The 15,383-nt window shown below is 48.8% G+C and overlaps 1 long non-coding RNA gene across 1 annotated transcript in view; it reads right to left on the reverse strand.

Annotated features, from left to right (window-relative positions):
* Positions 1-15,383, reverse strand: part of LOC142830502 (uncharacterized) — a 48,628-nt gene that overhangs the window by 16,169 nt on the left and 17,076 nt on the right. The gene's annotated exons all lie outside the window — the stretch shown is intronic.

Below are 15,383 nucleotides of genomic sequence, written 5' to 3' on the forward strand. Positions count from 1 at the left end.
AGTGTCTCGTGGCAGACTGACTGGCCCTTCTATATTATTCACCAGGTGCTTTCCCCTCTCTCTTGGCAATAGTCAGCCACCCACTGACTGATTCCCACTCCCAGGGAGACTGCTGCAGAGCAGGCCTCAGATTTAATGCTAACTCAGAAACACATCCTCCACAAATCTGCATCTCACAAAGTGGTTTTTACTCACAAAAGCTTATGCCCAAATTAGTTGGCCAGTCTTTAAGGTTGAAGCAAAATGCAGGACAATGTAGCACTTTAAAGACAGTTTACATTGTCCTGCATTTTGCTTCAACTACCCCAGACTAACACGGCTACATTTCTATCACTAGTCTTTAAGGTATTACAGGACCCCTCTATTTTTGCAAATACAGACTAACACAGCTACCCTTCTGAGACTTGCTCCCAAATCTACTGACACTGGGCCTGGTATATACCGCAACATTAGGTTAGTTTAACTGTGAAAAACCTACATCCTTGAGCAGCACAATTAAGGTGGCCCAAGTCCTGTGCAGACAATAGTAGGCCAACAGAAGTACTGCCTTGAGGATGTTCCTGTTGGAGGACTTCTACGGGTCAAGCAATGAGAGATGCTCCCTCTACCTCAAAAACAATTAGTAGCCCTGTGTCACCTAAGGATATGTCTACCCTACAGAGTTATTTAGAAATATTTTGGTAACGGCACCAAATCTGTAGATGAATTCAAGTTCTGCAGACTCTAATTGGTTAGTGAAATTCCTTTGTGGAAGAATAGCTACTTTTAAATCCATGATTAAATACCCAGGTAGGTTAAAATGTCCCCCTACAGGTTACTGTGTGTTACCATTTCTGATGGCTGATTTGTGTCCATTAATCCTTTGTCATAGAGCAGGGCTGGGGAACCTAAGGCTCAGGGGCCAGATGTCACCCTCCACTTGCCTAGATCCAGCCCCTGATGCTCATGGTCCCCCACCCCAGCATTTCAGAGCCTGCGGTGGCACTCCAGCCTCCTACTGCCCCACTGTGGGGCTGGTGCACCCAAAATCGACTAAGCTGCTCCCCTTCCCAACCCCCCAGCCTCCCAGCGCTGGTGTGCAAGGGGAATATGGAGAATGTCTTTCTCCTTCTCAGTCAGGGATCACATCTGGGTGGGTGCCCCCCCCAACAGATTTTTCTGTGGGTCAGTGGCCCCCGACCCAAAAAAGGTTCCTCACCCCTTTGTAGAGACTGTCCAGTTGTAGAGACTGTCCAGTTTGGCCAATATACATGGCAGAGGGGCGTCGCTGGCATATATCACATTAGAGGATGTGCAGTTCTATGAGTTTCTGATGTTGTGTCTTATTGTCTTGAACACATTTGAGAGGGAATTCTGTAAGCCCTAATGCTTCAGTGAAGAATTGGTCAATTTTTCTAGAACCTTTTGCTAGTGTAAAGAGCAGCCTATTAATCAATTACTTATAAAACATTTTCATCTCTTTCCAAATTCTTTTCTAGGATATGGAGCATGTCTCCAGATATGTTACTAGAAGCACCAGAAGCCCCCTGCTTACACCAGTGATGGAATGAAAGTGAGAAGCAGAGCTTGTTAAAAACAATTCCATTGATCAGACTCCCTTAGCCATTTGCTCTTGAGCTATGACAGTCATAGTGCTCTACCAAAGCTTAGAACCACTAAAGCAGGGCACCTCCCTGAGACAGAAAGAGGAGGGCACATCTCTATTGTGCAGAGAGGTGGAATATAAAATGTAACTATTCTAATATATAGGAAACAAAGGTCAAGGATTTGTTACTGTTTGGTCCTTAGGATGGTGCACGAGTAACCTTGTCACACATAAGAACCGAGTGGATAGATAGAGCACGCACAATGAGGACAGAAACTTTGCAGATTTTAAGCAGCTCACTCCTTAGTTGAGCATTACACAATGAAAATGGTTATAACTTGGCCAAATTTGGGTGGATTTTCACACATGCAGCAAAAACACACATCCCTGTTACAAAGCATGGGAACACTAGACATTCACAAAGAAAAAAGTCACAATTTTTTCACATTGAAAAATGAAGATGTTTTCCCTAGCCTCATCCTCAGCTACTACTTTCACTTGTGCCCTCTCCCCCCCCAAAACAGGGATATGATGAGCCTAGCTTGCTGATTGTTAAAACTGAGAACAGATACAGTAAAACTCCACTGGTCCGGCATCCAATGCTCCGACACTCCCGATGGTCCATCACCATCAGGAACCTGGAAGTGCTCAAGGCAGCCAGACAATTGTATCTGCTCTGCCCCCGGCTTCCTTGATTCAGCCGCTGCTGAAACTGACCAGCAGCTGAATCAGGAAAGCCAGGGGCAGAGCATCTGGGGTGCTGCCAGGTTGGTTCCATAGCGCTGCCCCTCGGGGCTGCGGGACCAACCCGGCAGCACCCCAGCTGCTCTGCCGCAGGTGTCCCCGATTCAGCCCCTGCTGAAACTGACCAGCAGCGGCTGAATCGGGGACGCCTGGGGCAGAACCGGACTATCAGAAGTGGGGGCTATGAGGGGTCTGGGGTGGCATCCCCCCACCCCACCCCACTCAGCTCAGCTCCCCCCTTCTGATAGTCCAGCATATCTGATAATCCGGCACCCCCTGGGTCCTAAAGGTGCCAGATTATCGGAAGTTTACTGTACAAAAATTCCTTACAGTGAAGTGACTGGGACAGATTCTGGGCTGTGCACTTTAGCCTGGCCCAGGATTTTAAGTTCACATTAAACCAGAGTCTCCACCACCACAACTTGGCAAAATATCTTGTCTCCTACATAAAGACTTGCATACGAGAGGTGCTGGAATCTTATGACCGGTCCTGTAACTTCCTTTGTTAATGGTCCAGTGCATGGGATGCCCCAAGCATGGATTTTTGTAACCATACCCTAGGCCAGTGGTTCCCAATCTTTTTCATACTGTGGACCGACAAACCCATTCACAAACTTTTGGTGGACCAACAACATTTAATTTGCATGTTAATTATGAAAATAATATGCAAATAAAATGTTGCCCATCTGCCAAAAGCCCTGGCACCCAGAGCCACTGTGAACAGCCAGCTTCAGCTCTGGCAGTTGCCATATGGCAGGCAGGTGCCGCAGCTGAAGCCGGCTGTTTGCGGTGGCTCTGGGGGATGGGGATGGGATAGAGCACACCCTGGCCCGAGCCCTCTAGTGCCAGCCCTAACCCCTAAAGCCCCCCATTCCTCCACTGCCTCCACTGACCCCAGTCTCTGCACCTTCCAGGCCAACCTCCCACCCTCAGAGCTCCCCAGTGCCAGCCTCCATCCCAAACGCCTCAGTGCCAGCCCCTTAGAGCCCCACCACCACCAGACCCCTGCAGTGCAAGCCCCCAATATTAGCCCCATGCCAGCCCTGTCCCCATAGTCCCCTCCTCCCCCACTACTAGCCCTGTCCCCAGAGCCTCCCAGTGACAGTTCCCCACCCTGGACTTCCCAGAGCCCCCACGGCACTAGCCCCTTCCCTGGAGCCACCAGTGCCCGCCCCAGCCCCCGTTATCCAGCCCTGTGCTGCCTCCCAGCTGATAACGGCTTCCCGGGTCGTGGCTGCTCTAAGGTTGCTGTGCTGGGCTCCATGTGGCCCTCCCACTGCACAGTGAACTGTTCTTCTGCGTCTCAGAGGAGACCCCTCCCATGCCCAGCACTGGTTGGCTGAGAGGCAGGGCAGGACACGCCTATGTTAACAGCTGTGGCAGGAGGGGAGACTCTGGGTCCCAGCCCCAGCCTCCAGAGCCACAGTGGCCTGGCAGCCAGCGGTTCACGGCCCAGCACCAGCGAGCAGGCCGACGATTGGGAATCACTGTCCTAGACTATGTAGTGCTCATGTTGTACAAAGCCTAGGTAGTTACTCCTGAAGTTACTCCTTGGACTTAGTAGGCTGTGAAGGAGATTAGTTTATTGAATGACTAAATAACAGCAAAAAACAAAAACAAAAACAGACAAGCATACTGCTGACTTGACATACTAAAATATAGAGCCCCAAACATCATCCTTAAACTGGAGTCTAAAGATATCCCCAGCCTTCAGCAGAGTCACTTTATGCAATGGAGAATCTAAGGCCCAGGGTCTAGTTTCAGCCCCCAACTTGCCTGGATCCAGCTCCCAAACCTCCCCCCTCGGAGCAGGGAGCTGGAGCAACAGCGATGGCTCTCTGCTGCAGTGAGAGCCCTGAACCTCACAGGCCAGAGCCAGACAAGCCCAGGGTTGGATTAAACTCACGGGCTCTGCCTGGTGGAGGAGGCGGCAGCTCTGCATGCTGACACACCCTTTCCTTCTTTCCCGTAATCGGGAAATGGCAGCACAGCAAAGTGCTGCCTGGAGGCTTTCCCCCACATGGCTCCGATTGGCCATAATCGGAGCCAATAGGAGCAGCAGGGAGTAGTACATGGGGACACAGAACCATTTGCATCCTGGGAAGCTATACCAGATAAGCTCCTTCCTGCCTCCCTCCTTCCCAGACCACTCCTGCACCCTACTTCTTGCCCAGATGCCCAGCCCAATCCTGCACCTCCTCCTGCCTAGAACCCATCCCAATCCTTACTCCCTCCCACCCAGACCCCCACCCTCAATCTACTCCTGCACCCTACCTCCTACCTACACGCCCACCCCGAGCCCATTCCTGCACCCTCCCTCCAAGACCCCACACTCCAAGCCCTCTTCCCAGCAGCTCCCTCCCACACACTGACTCCCCATTTTTGGGTTCCACCCCAAAGCCTAAGGGACCCCACAAAAATCCACTAGGCCTAGTCCCCCCTAGACTCTGGTTTGTGAGGGGAATATGGATAGTGTCTTTCTGCTTCTCAGTTGGGGGCTATGTCAGTGAGGTGTTTTTTGCTTCTCACTTACGGACAGCCCCCAACTGATTTTTCTAAGATGCCCCCCCACCACAAAAAAAATCCCCACCCCTGCTTTACGGCATTAAATAAAGGAGGTCAAGGAGACCGTGTGACCCTCCCAGGAACAGATAAGCAGACAGAAAACATTTTTTGTAAGTGATGATTATATAGGATTCCAGCTAATTTGCATGAGTTTCTATAGAAAGGGAGACTACGGATTTCCCCAAAAGCATTAACAGATGTGTTATTGGTCCATCTCCTGTAATAGCTTTTCACAGACATTCAAGATTAAATAAATATTTATCAATGGAAAAGCAACAGCTAATGCTGCTGGCCTGCACTGTAATAATCATTCAGTAAGAGCTTAGCAAACATGAAGCAGCTTGGCAGGCCTGGAAAACCCACATGGGCAGAAAGTATTGTTGGTAATACAGCCAGAGGTAGCTGTTTTATATTAGGGATGTTAAAATGTGTTTAAGTAATCATGTAACCTCTGAACATTTCAGTGGTTACATATGGGGGGCAGGTGGCTCCCTGGAACTGGTGAGCAGGGGGAGCCAGCTTTTAAGCTGGTTCCCCATTCATAGCAGGTCCCACCTATCACCCTGTGCTGCTATCTCTGTACAGCAGCACGGGCGGGGTGAAGAGGCAGCACATACCCACTCCCATCTGCCCTCTCAGCACAGGGCAGTAGGTAGCTCCCCGGGAGCCGGTGGGCATGGGGAGCTAGCTTTTCAGCAGGCTCCCCGAACATACCAGGAGCTCAGGCATATTTGTTAACTGTACAGTTACACTTTCACATCAATTATGCAATGTATTCAAATGCAGCTAGCTTAGCTTGACCTTCATCTCAACACTTAATACAGCTAGTTTGTTTCACTTTATCTTAAGTGAATCTAGCACATTCCTAGTTACAAATGTACCCTACTAATTTTCTTTAAACTCAAGTTTAAGATTGATTTCTATAGTTTGTGTGTAACTTATTCCATGGTTTTCTCCATATGTTAAAAGAAAAACCCAAGTGTCCAAACGGGGTGTGTGTGTGTGTGTGTGTGTGTTTGTTTGTGTTTGTGTGTGTGGGTGGGGGGGTGGAGAGGGGGGGGGAGAGAAGGGGGGAGATGAATAGAAATTGTGAACGAACGTACAATGTCCCAGTTCAGGGCAAATGCATTGGTAGTTTCCATCATTAGTCCAGCAACAGCACCCACTCTCAGGCATTTAGCTTCCCAGCTGTTGCCATTTTGGGGAGAAAAGCCACATCTTTGGAACAGGGTATTTCCAGGTTGCACAGTTCCCTGCCTTCATTGTATTATTCCCAGCAGAGACAAGCAGCCCTTTTGCTTAAGAGATAAATAATATAATGATTGTCAACAGTAAAGTACCATACAAATTTTATGCTTAAAGTAAAAAGTATTCCAGAGAAAACTTTTAAAACAAACAATAAAAGAACTGGCACACATGCTAATAAGCTTACCAGAATTCACTTCAGCTCTAACATGGGCTCTAGTGGAGTGGCCCCTTAACAACATGCCTGAGAGGTTTCCTTGTGGTTATGAGTTTATTGCAGCTCAGAATAAGCTCAGTCTTAATAAGGCCTCCGTAGGCCCAGTCCATCTAATCCCCTCTCAAAGGACTGGAACCTTCTATGGACCAGGGGTTCTGTTTGTTTGCTGGATCAGGAAGAAGGCTTGCACCCATTTAAATCTAGGATTATAAGATAAATTGCCTCTTTTTGTTGGTCCCTGGAGAATGCAGTTTGAAGTAGCACATGTACCTGTTGAAGGGTGGCAGCTTTGGAAGGCTGATAATTCCGGAAGTACCTGGCCTACTAGAAAAGGTATATGCAATGCCACAGTAACACACATACAATTGCATTTAATACAGTGTGCCCCAAAGATGTTAACCCTCATTTAACTTGATTGAATTCAGTTTATTTTAATTCCATAAAGGAGTGTTCATGACATAAGATCCTGTCAGTTTTTCAGTATTCATAAAGGTAAATAAAGTAGTGAAAGGAGCCACGTGGAAGGCAGAAATATACGGTGCATGCTGCCATTGCACCTCAAATCCAGCCACCTACTAGGCATGCACCTCTAGTTCAGCTTAAACCAAGAGGCACCCCGTCACCTCTAAGGATGCAGGAAGGTTTAACATAAGGAAGAGTCTAGAATGGTCCCTTCATGGAATTTCCTTATTTTACTAGTAGGAGAAAAAGAACTTGTCCACCTCTCTGACCAAAAATGTGGCAGTGATACTGTCCCAGAAACCACTGATGATGGCTAGATTATCTGGGTTATAGAAGGGAGGTTTGGGGCTATATAGATAAGATAGGCTAAGGAAGGGCCAGTGAGATGATGTAGGAGGAGCAGATATGGGTGGTTGTGGGGGGAAATATAAGGAAGGCCAGGGTTCGGGTTCATGTCACCAGAAATGGATTTTTGGCAAGTGAGCATTCATTGTGGGTTATTTACTGAATCCAGGTTAACACTGAACAAAGCAGTGAACTGAAGGAGACAGAATTGATTTAGACAATTAAATCAAGCCAACCAAAGCCATCAGTTAGGGGAGGCAGAATCAGTTTGACAGAAGACAGTCAAAAATAACTTAAAAAATCCAAACCCACGTACAATGCAAAATCTGGAAATCAAAAGGAAATATCAGAGGTGAGAGAGACTATCCCATTACAGTACAGTCATAGAAATAAGGAACAATTGCAGGACATCCTGTAATGTCCAGTAACCTAACTTTAGCTACACCACTTACTGGAAAGAAAAATTAAACTGCATTTCCAAGTCATTTAATCATCATAGACTGTATTCCCGCAGCCCAAGGAGAAAGGGAATGCATGTACAATTCTTGAGTGGAAAGATATCTTTGGGTTATTATAGCGGTAGACTGTTTGAAGACTGCAGGAATTTTCAGGGTCTCTCAAGTGCCCACATAACTCCTTGGGCGCTTATAATTGAATAAACTGGGTTGCCAAGAACAACCGTATTTATACTAACAATGGCTATGAAAATATATGATCCCCTCCTCAACCAACAAAGTCTAATAAAATGGAATAAATCAGGTAAAAGAATACCTTTGTGTACACATTGAGATACTAGGAAAATACAGAGGGTCGTGCCCAAAAAAGCTCATGATACCATCTACGTGTTTTGTTAGTTTCTAAGGTGCTGCAGGACCATTCATTGTTGAAGTGTTTTCAGTTACAGACTAACACGGCTACCCCTCTGAGACTAAGAAAATACAGCGATTAGTGAACTTTTCAAAAATGATTCTTGAAATGAGATGACCAAGAATAATCTCAGTGTGCTATGCAAATGTTAGAGAGACCACTGAGTACAGAGGGGCAGCTCCTCAGCTGGTATCCCTGTTCACAGTTCTACGGACTTCAAAATGGATTTCTGGCAGGACTTCAATGTAGCTAAGGAAATTTACAGGATCTGCCCCAGTCACCTGACATTTATCGCATCATTTTTCCTGTGTGTCATCTAAATGGCATCTGACTGGAAGCATATCATTTAGTAAATCTTTGGGCCTGTTTCCAAGCTAGGGAAATGACTTATACACATTTTTTTTCAGATTGCCAGTCTCTTGCATGACACTATGTAGAGTTCCTGTTGATTTTCAGACCACCACCTACAGACTGGAAACTGACTGCACAGGCCAAGGGCTAGATCCACAGCTTAAACCAGGAGGCACAAAACGATCCCTGACCTTGGTCCAGCTGTTTGCCAGGCCACTCAGTTGCTATCGCTTAGAACAGCATGGAGGTGGCACTAGAATACAGACTCTGGTCCTCCCAAGCAGACAGGCTGGATTACAACAGCATCCAGACTTGGTTATGTAAACATTCTCCTGCAACCTGCCACAGTAATGGTTGGAAAGTTACATGCTTTGCCACCTCCTGGGACACAACTCAAGTGTGCCGAGGGTTGCCAGATGGCTGAAAGAAAAATACTGAAATCCCCTCGCCCCCCCAAAAAAAACAGAAAAAAATTTGTTCAAGGAAAAAAAAAGGGGGGGGGGGGGAAGGGACCAAAGTTGTTGAGAAAAAAAACAAAACAAAACAAAAAAACCCCGAGAACCTGCTAGCGGTTACCAGGTAATCATTTAAAAACAAAACACCCCGAAAACACTTAATTGGGGGGGGCAGCCAGGAAGTGAACAGTGCTGGCCGGGAAGGGGGGGGCCTGGAAACAGCTAACAGGGGGGTGGGTGACAGTGGAACTGGCATGGGGAGATGGGGGGGCAGTGGGAAGCAGGGCTGGTCGTGGGGGGGGGGGTCAGGTGGAACGGGGCTGGCCATAGGATATCGGGGGAAAGGGGACTAGCCGGAAGGGGGCGGGGCTAGCCGGGAGTAAGGGGGAGTGGGAAGCACGGCTGGGAGGAAGGGGGAACAGGAAGCAGAGCTGGTGTGGGGGGGCAGCGGCACTGGCTGGGAGGAAGGCGGGCCGGGAGGAAGGGGGAGCGGGAAGCAGAGCTGGCAGGGGCGGGGAGAAGTGCAGCGGCACTAGCCAGGGGAGACAAGGAAGAGGAATGGGCTGGCGGGAAGCAGAGCTGGGGGGCAGTGGAGCAGGGCTGGCTGAGGAAGATCAGGAGGGGAAGTGGGAAGAACCAGCTGGCCGGGAAGGGGGGGGGGAGATGAGCAAATTGGCCGGCGGGGAGCGGGACTGACCTGGGCACTTGCTGCCTGTCCCATGCAGGCTCCCAGCGACACATGAGTGAGGAGGAGGCTTCCCTTCCTCCTCACACTCAACCAATTGAGGACTCCCGGCAGCAATTGCAGACCCGCCTCCCAGCTGGGACTCCCAGCTGCTCCCCCGCCCATGCCAGGCTTCCGTCCGGTGCGCAGCCAGAAAAATCAGAAAATACCTGACATTGCACATGTCCAGTATTTTCTGATTTTTTTACTGGACAGAGAGCGCAAATACTGGACTGTCCGGTACAATACTGGACACCTGGCAACCTTAAGTGTGCCACACAACTTCATTTTTAACCATCCTACATCCCACATCACAAGAGCTGGCCAGACTCAGAGCTATATCAACTGTCCAATCATATTCTTAGCAGCTGGTGGGAAGAAGTGGCTTCATGATTCAGTTGCCTCTCTCCTCCCCCAGCAGCAGCAACAAAAGACAAATCCGCATTTCTTCCCTCCCTCCATCCCATAATAAGAAACAAGCAGCTTCTCAGGTCTACTTGATTTGTATTGTTTTCAAGTTCTTTTTCCAGCCTGCCCTCCACTTCAGAAACCTGTAAGGGGAACTGTAAAATGAACTAGCTTAGTTCTGGACCCCAACCCTGTGCTCAGGCCCATAAATAACCTAATATAGAGGCTCTGCTTTAAGTTCGGACCTAGAGTACGGGCAGGGCAATCCCACAAACAATTGTCCCCTATTTCAGGCAACCACAGGCCCAATGCAGAGTGGGGCAAACAAACTTTCTTCTCCCCATCAGGTTACCCAGCAACACATCAGTCAATGAAAAATATGAACAAGTATAAAGGTCGAAACAAGGTTGGGATTATTTTCAAAAGAGCCTAAATGGAATTGTTTCAGTGTTCTAGAACATTAAAATCAGTTGTGAGAATTATGTTCCTGTAGGAAGTTAGGTTTGCCTCCTGTTGACCCAGAAGAGGCTGCAGGCTAGGTGGAAGTTTGTAAGGGCCATGCTCTGAGGCAGTGTGGGACAACCACCAACATTTCAAAACTGTTTAAAGCCCATGTCTGCCTGCAGACTGAGTCACAGTTTAGAAGGCCAGGCCCGGAGTAAGGGCAGGCCAGCAACCCATAAACAAACAGTCCATCAACAGTTAAACAATTCTCCAAACAGTTCAAAGCTCAGGCCTGTCTGCAGGCTGAGCCAAGGGTCAGGTCTCCTGGTTGGAGGAGAGCAGACAAATGCAGGGGTTTTCTCCCTGTAGGGGGAACCTGCCACCCAAGGTGAGGAGAGGCAGGGAGGACACAGGCCCTCCCATTCCACTGCATCCCAGCCCAGGGCCTTAACAGCGCAATGCGAGCTGCTACTGGGTTGGCGGGGATCTTGCCACAACACACCAACCACACCTCCACCTCCTCTGCTGGCCTTAGGATAGCTACCCCATGCTGCTTTCTGATTTTCCTTGGGGTCCCACCTGGTGCTACCATGGCTCTTCAGGGTCTGCCAGGGACAAAGGTGCTGGTATCACATCCATGGGTTCTGTGTCTAGCTCAGGCAAAGGCCCAGGTGGTTCAGCCCATTTTCAGAGCCTGGCAAGGGTCCTGGAGGCCAAGGCAGCAGTCTCAGGAGCCCTGCCCAGTTGTTGGGCATGGCAGCAGCTATGGCAGCCTGGGCCAGCCCTCGGGGCCTGGCAGTGGCCCTGGTAGCCCAACCCCGTCCTCCTGCCGAGGGCAGTACGGCAGGGCTGTCCTCCTAGGGAGCTTGAGCCAAGTCTCCAACCTGTTCAGCAGATGGCCCCAACTGAGCTTGGAGCTACTGCTTTTATACCTCCGTCCCAGCCTTCCTGCGGGTGGGACCGGATTGCTCTGGCACTACCCACCAAGGGGTTTTAGGGGGAGTTTCCTCTTCCAGGTCAGCGGGAGGCCAAGCTAACTCCCTACAGGAACATAATTCTCACAAGCGATCTTAATGTTCTATAACATTGAAACTATTCCATTTAGGCTCTTTAAAAATAATCCCAGCCTTGTTTTGGCCTTTATACTTGTACATATTTTTCATTGATTGTTGCTGGGTAACCTGATAGGGGAGAAGAATGTATAGTTCTGAAGTATGTGGTCCTTGGAAAAAGTCATGAGTTGAAGCCTGTTCAGCTAGATCATTCCCACCCACATACTTTGATTTTTTTAAATCAGGCATGAAAGCTTACCTCCTACCTAGAACCATCGTGACTTAAATCACAAAGTTACATAATGCAATACAATACTCCAGCCAGCCTCAACAAGATCAAAAAATAATAAAACAAGCCAGCCCTCCCTCAGATCCAACCCCTTTCCCTCTACCTTGTCCCCAGCTCAAGCCCAGAAAGATAGATGAACGAACCCAACCCCCATTCCTCTTCCCCTAGGATAGCCACTGGCTGTCCTAGCATTTATTCTCTCTATAGCTTGTCCACTAACGGGGCAGCCATCCTGTTGCACTCACTACTGGATTTCCTCAGGGCTTGAGTTGGTGAGCCAGGTTAGGTCTTATTCTGCCACACAGAAAAAAGAAGATCTGTTGGTGGTCTTTGCACTCTCATTGCCACCACCTGCCAAGTTAACATCCAGGTCAACACAGCAGGTTTCCATAGTGCTGAAGCTTACCTGCTGTTTATAATGGTCTTTGGATTCTCCCCAGCTGAAGCCATCCTAGCAGAGGCCCGGGTGGTACAGAAGACAATCACTGACTGCTCCATGACTTTCAATATTAGCACCTCATCTCACTTTGACCCAATGCTTTCGAGGCAAGAAACTGTAGCAGGCAGCTCTCCAACAACCTGCCCCAGGCCCATGGATGGTGGGGGGGAGGAGCAGTCAGGGGGAAAGGAAAAAAAATACAAAGGGGACAGTTGCTCTGGGGCCTGGTGATTTGAAGGGTCCCAAGGCTCTGGCCGCCGTTGCTGCTGCAGAAGCAGCCGTGGTAGTCAAAGCCCCAGGCCCTTTAAATCACTGCCAGAGTGCGGTGCAGTGCGCTCCGGACCGCACAGAGAGCTAGCATCCCTCAGCCCGGCCCCTTTCACTCTCGGTCTCACCCCTTCCACCTTTAGCCCCACTTCTTCTAGGAGCAGAGCTGCTCCACCTCCCTGCCTGCCACACACGCACACACCCGTTGCTCAGTGACCTGTGGAGGCTGTCAGCTCCGCTGATCCGCCCACAGGTACAATTTCTTCCTAGCCCATTAAAATTTTCTAAACCTTTTCCTTGGTATTATTTTAAAATCCTTACTAACGTAACTCTAGGCCTGTAAATCCACCGCTCTGCTAACTGCCCCATCAGCCTTTGGAAACAAGGCTTTTACATTCTTTCAGCATGACCAAACTGATTGCAGTGTCTAAGACCTAGCTCCTTCCTTTGAGATCACAGGGATGTAGAGATTTTGACTTCATTTATCTGAATAGCAAGAAGCGGCCTACTGAAATACTAGCCCTCAGATTCTGTAGGTAGGACAGAGAGTGAAGTATGCAGCAGTGACTGCTGAAATACAGGCAGTCCCCGGGTTACGTACAAGATAGGGACTGTAGGTTTGTTCTTAAGTTGAATTTGTACGTAAGTTGGAACTGGCGTCCAGATTCAGCCGCTGCTGAAACTGACCAGCAGCTGACTACAGGAAGCCCGAGGCAGAGTTTCTCTGCCCCGGGCTTCCTGGAATCAGCCGCTGATCAATTTCAACAGCGGCTGAATCTGGATGCCTGGGACAGAGCAGCTGGGGCGCTGCCGGGTAGGTCCCAGCAGCGCCGCACCTCGGCGCTGCGGGGACCAACCCGGCAGCACCCCAACTGCTCTACCCCAGGTGTCCCCAAGTCAGCTGCTGCTGAAACTGATCAGCGGCTGATTCCAGGAAGCCCAGGGCAGAGCAACTCTGCCTCCGGCTTCCTGTAGTCAGCCACTGGTCAGTTTCAGCAGCAGCTGACTTGGGGACCCCTGGGGCAGAGCAGCTGGGGTGCTGCTGGGTTGGTCCAGTAGTGCTGCTCCTCAGCGCTGCTCCTGAAACTGACCAGCAGCGGCTGAATCAGGACTCCTGGGGCAGAGCAGCTGGGGTGCTGCCAGGTTGGTCCAGTAGCGCCGAGGAGCAGCGCTGCGGGACCAACCCGGCAGCTCCCCAGCTGCTCTACCACAGGCGTCTGCGAGAAAAGCCTGGTTTGCTGGGGGGGTGGGGGGAGCGTACTAGCTGCGCTCCCCCCCCCCCCCCAGCAGATCAGGGAGACGCGGGCGGCGGGACCGCCCAGACACGCCGCGGTCCCGCCGCCCGCATCTTCTGCGGCTTTGCTCCGCGTCTCCCTGGTCTGCTGGGCCCCCCCAGCAGACCAGGGAGACGCGGAGCCGCTTTTCTCGCCCCGGGGGACGTGTTCTCCGGGGCGAGAAAAGCCCCGTTCGTAAGTACAGATCCGCGTAACTCGGGGACTGCCTGTACCTTTTCCCTATATCTGGGAATAACAGGGAACCATGCTCAGAATCTCAAGCTATTTATGCACCCTAGCTTCAGGCGAAATCAATTGGGAGTGCCTCAAAGAATTTTCCAGCTGGCAGTCAAATGACAGTTGCACATTTTCTAAAGGTAACTTAGTGAATCATGGAGCCATGAGTCTTGGAACACAGAAGTTCAGAAAACTAATGTTCTGCAATATTTTACAAAGGTATCAGTCTTATAATCAACCACTTCATTATCTTCCCTGGGATCGATGTCAGACTACCAATACAGAATTAAAGGAGAATAATGTAACTACTACAATTCAGTATGGCTTTATGGAAAACAGATCCTATCACACTAACTTGATTTTTTTAATGCAATTACAAGTTTGGCTGATAAAAGGTAACACTGTTAGTGTACTATACTGAGAATTCTGAAAGGAAGCTGACTGGGTACCATACTACATTTTGATTAAAAAAAGCTGAAAAGTTTGACACTTTATGAATGAGCCTTAACAAAGATGCTAATTATCTTTCCCATTACAAAGATAGCTTCCTCAATTATCACCTCTAATATCATTAGCTCATAAACAGTAGCCCTGCCCCCCCCCCCCCCCATCTCCCCTCTGTTCTAAAATCCAATTTGCCAATTTTATGTGTGTTCCCTTTTTTTGATTGTATCCCTTTGGTATATATGGTCATGCCAATTTTCTTCCACAATTTTATTTGAGGAAGTGGGTCTGGCCCATGAAAGCTCAACACCTAATAAACCACCTTGTTAGTCTTTAAAGCGCTGCATAGTCCTGTCTTTTGTTTCAGCAAGACCAGACTAACACGGCTACATCTCTACTACTATAAAATTAAATGGATTAAGATGGCTATGTTAATGTGTGTTAACTGACAGATCTCAACATGTAATTATAAATAGGGGAACAGGTTTTCAAGGCCCTGTAATATTGAACATTTTTATTAAATGACCTGGCAGAAAACAAAAATCACTAAATTTGCAAATGACAAATTGGGGGAGTATTAAATAATGAAGAGGACAGGTCACTGAACAAGCAATATGGATCACTTGGTAGGCTGAGTGCAATCAAACAATATGCTGTTCAGCTAATGTGTGTGTCTTGGAACAAAGAACAGACCATTCTTACATAATGGAGGACCGGACCCTGCCCTGAGAAGCAATGATTTTGAAAAAGATTTGTGGGGAGAAGAGTCATAGTAGATAACCAGCTCAACTTGAGCTCTTAGTGCAACACTGTGACCAAAAAGGCAAAATGCAATCCCAGAAAAATCTTGAGTAAGAAATGTAGAAATTGTTCTCTCTTTATTTGGCTCTGATGGAACCACTGCTGGAATATTCTGTCAGTTCTGGTGCCAAACCATTCAAGAATAGAGTTGCCAGGTGTCCGGTTTTG

The sequence above is a fragment of the Pelodiscus sinensis genome, chromosome 8, assembly GCF_052426305.1.
Source record: "Pelodiscus sinensis isolate ZL-2025 chromosome 8, ASM5242630v1, whole genome shotgun sequence".
NCBI classification, from domain to species: Eukaryota; Metazoa; Chordata; order Testudines; family Trionychidae; genus Pelodiscus; species Pelodiscus sinensis.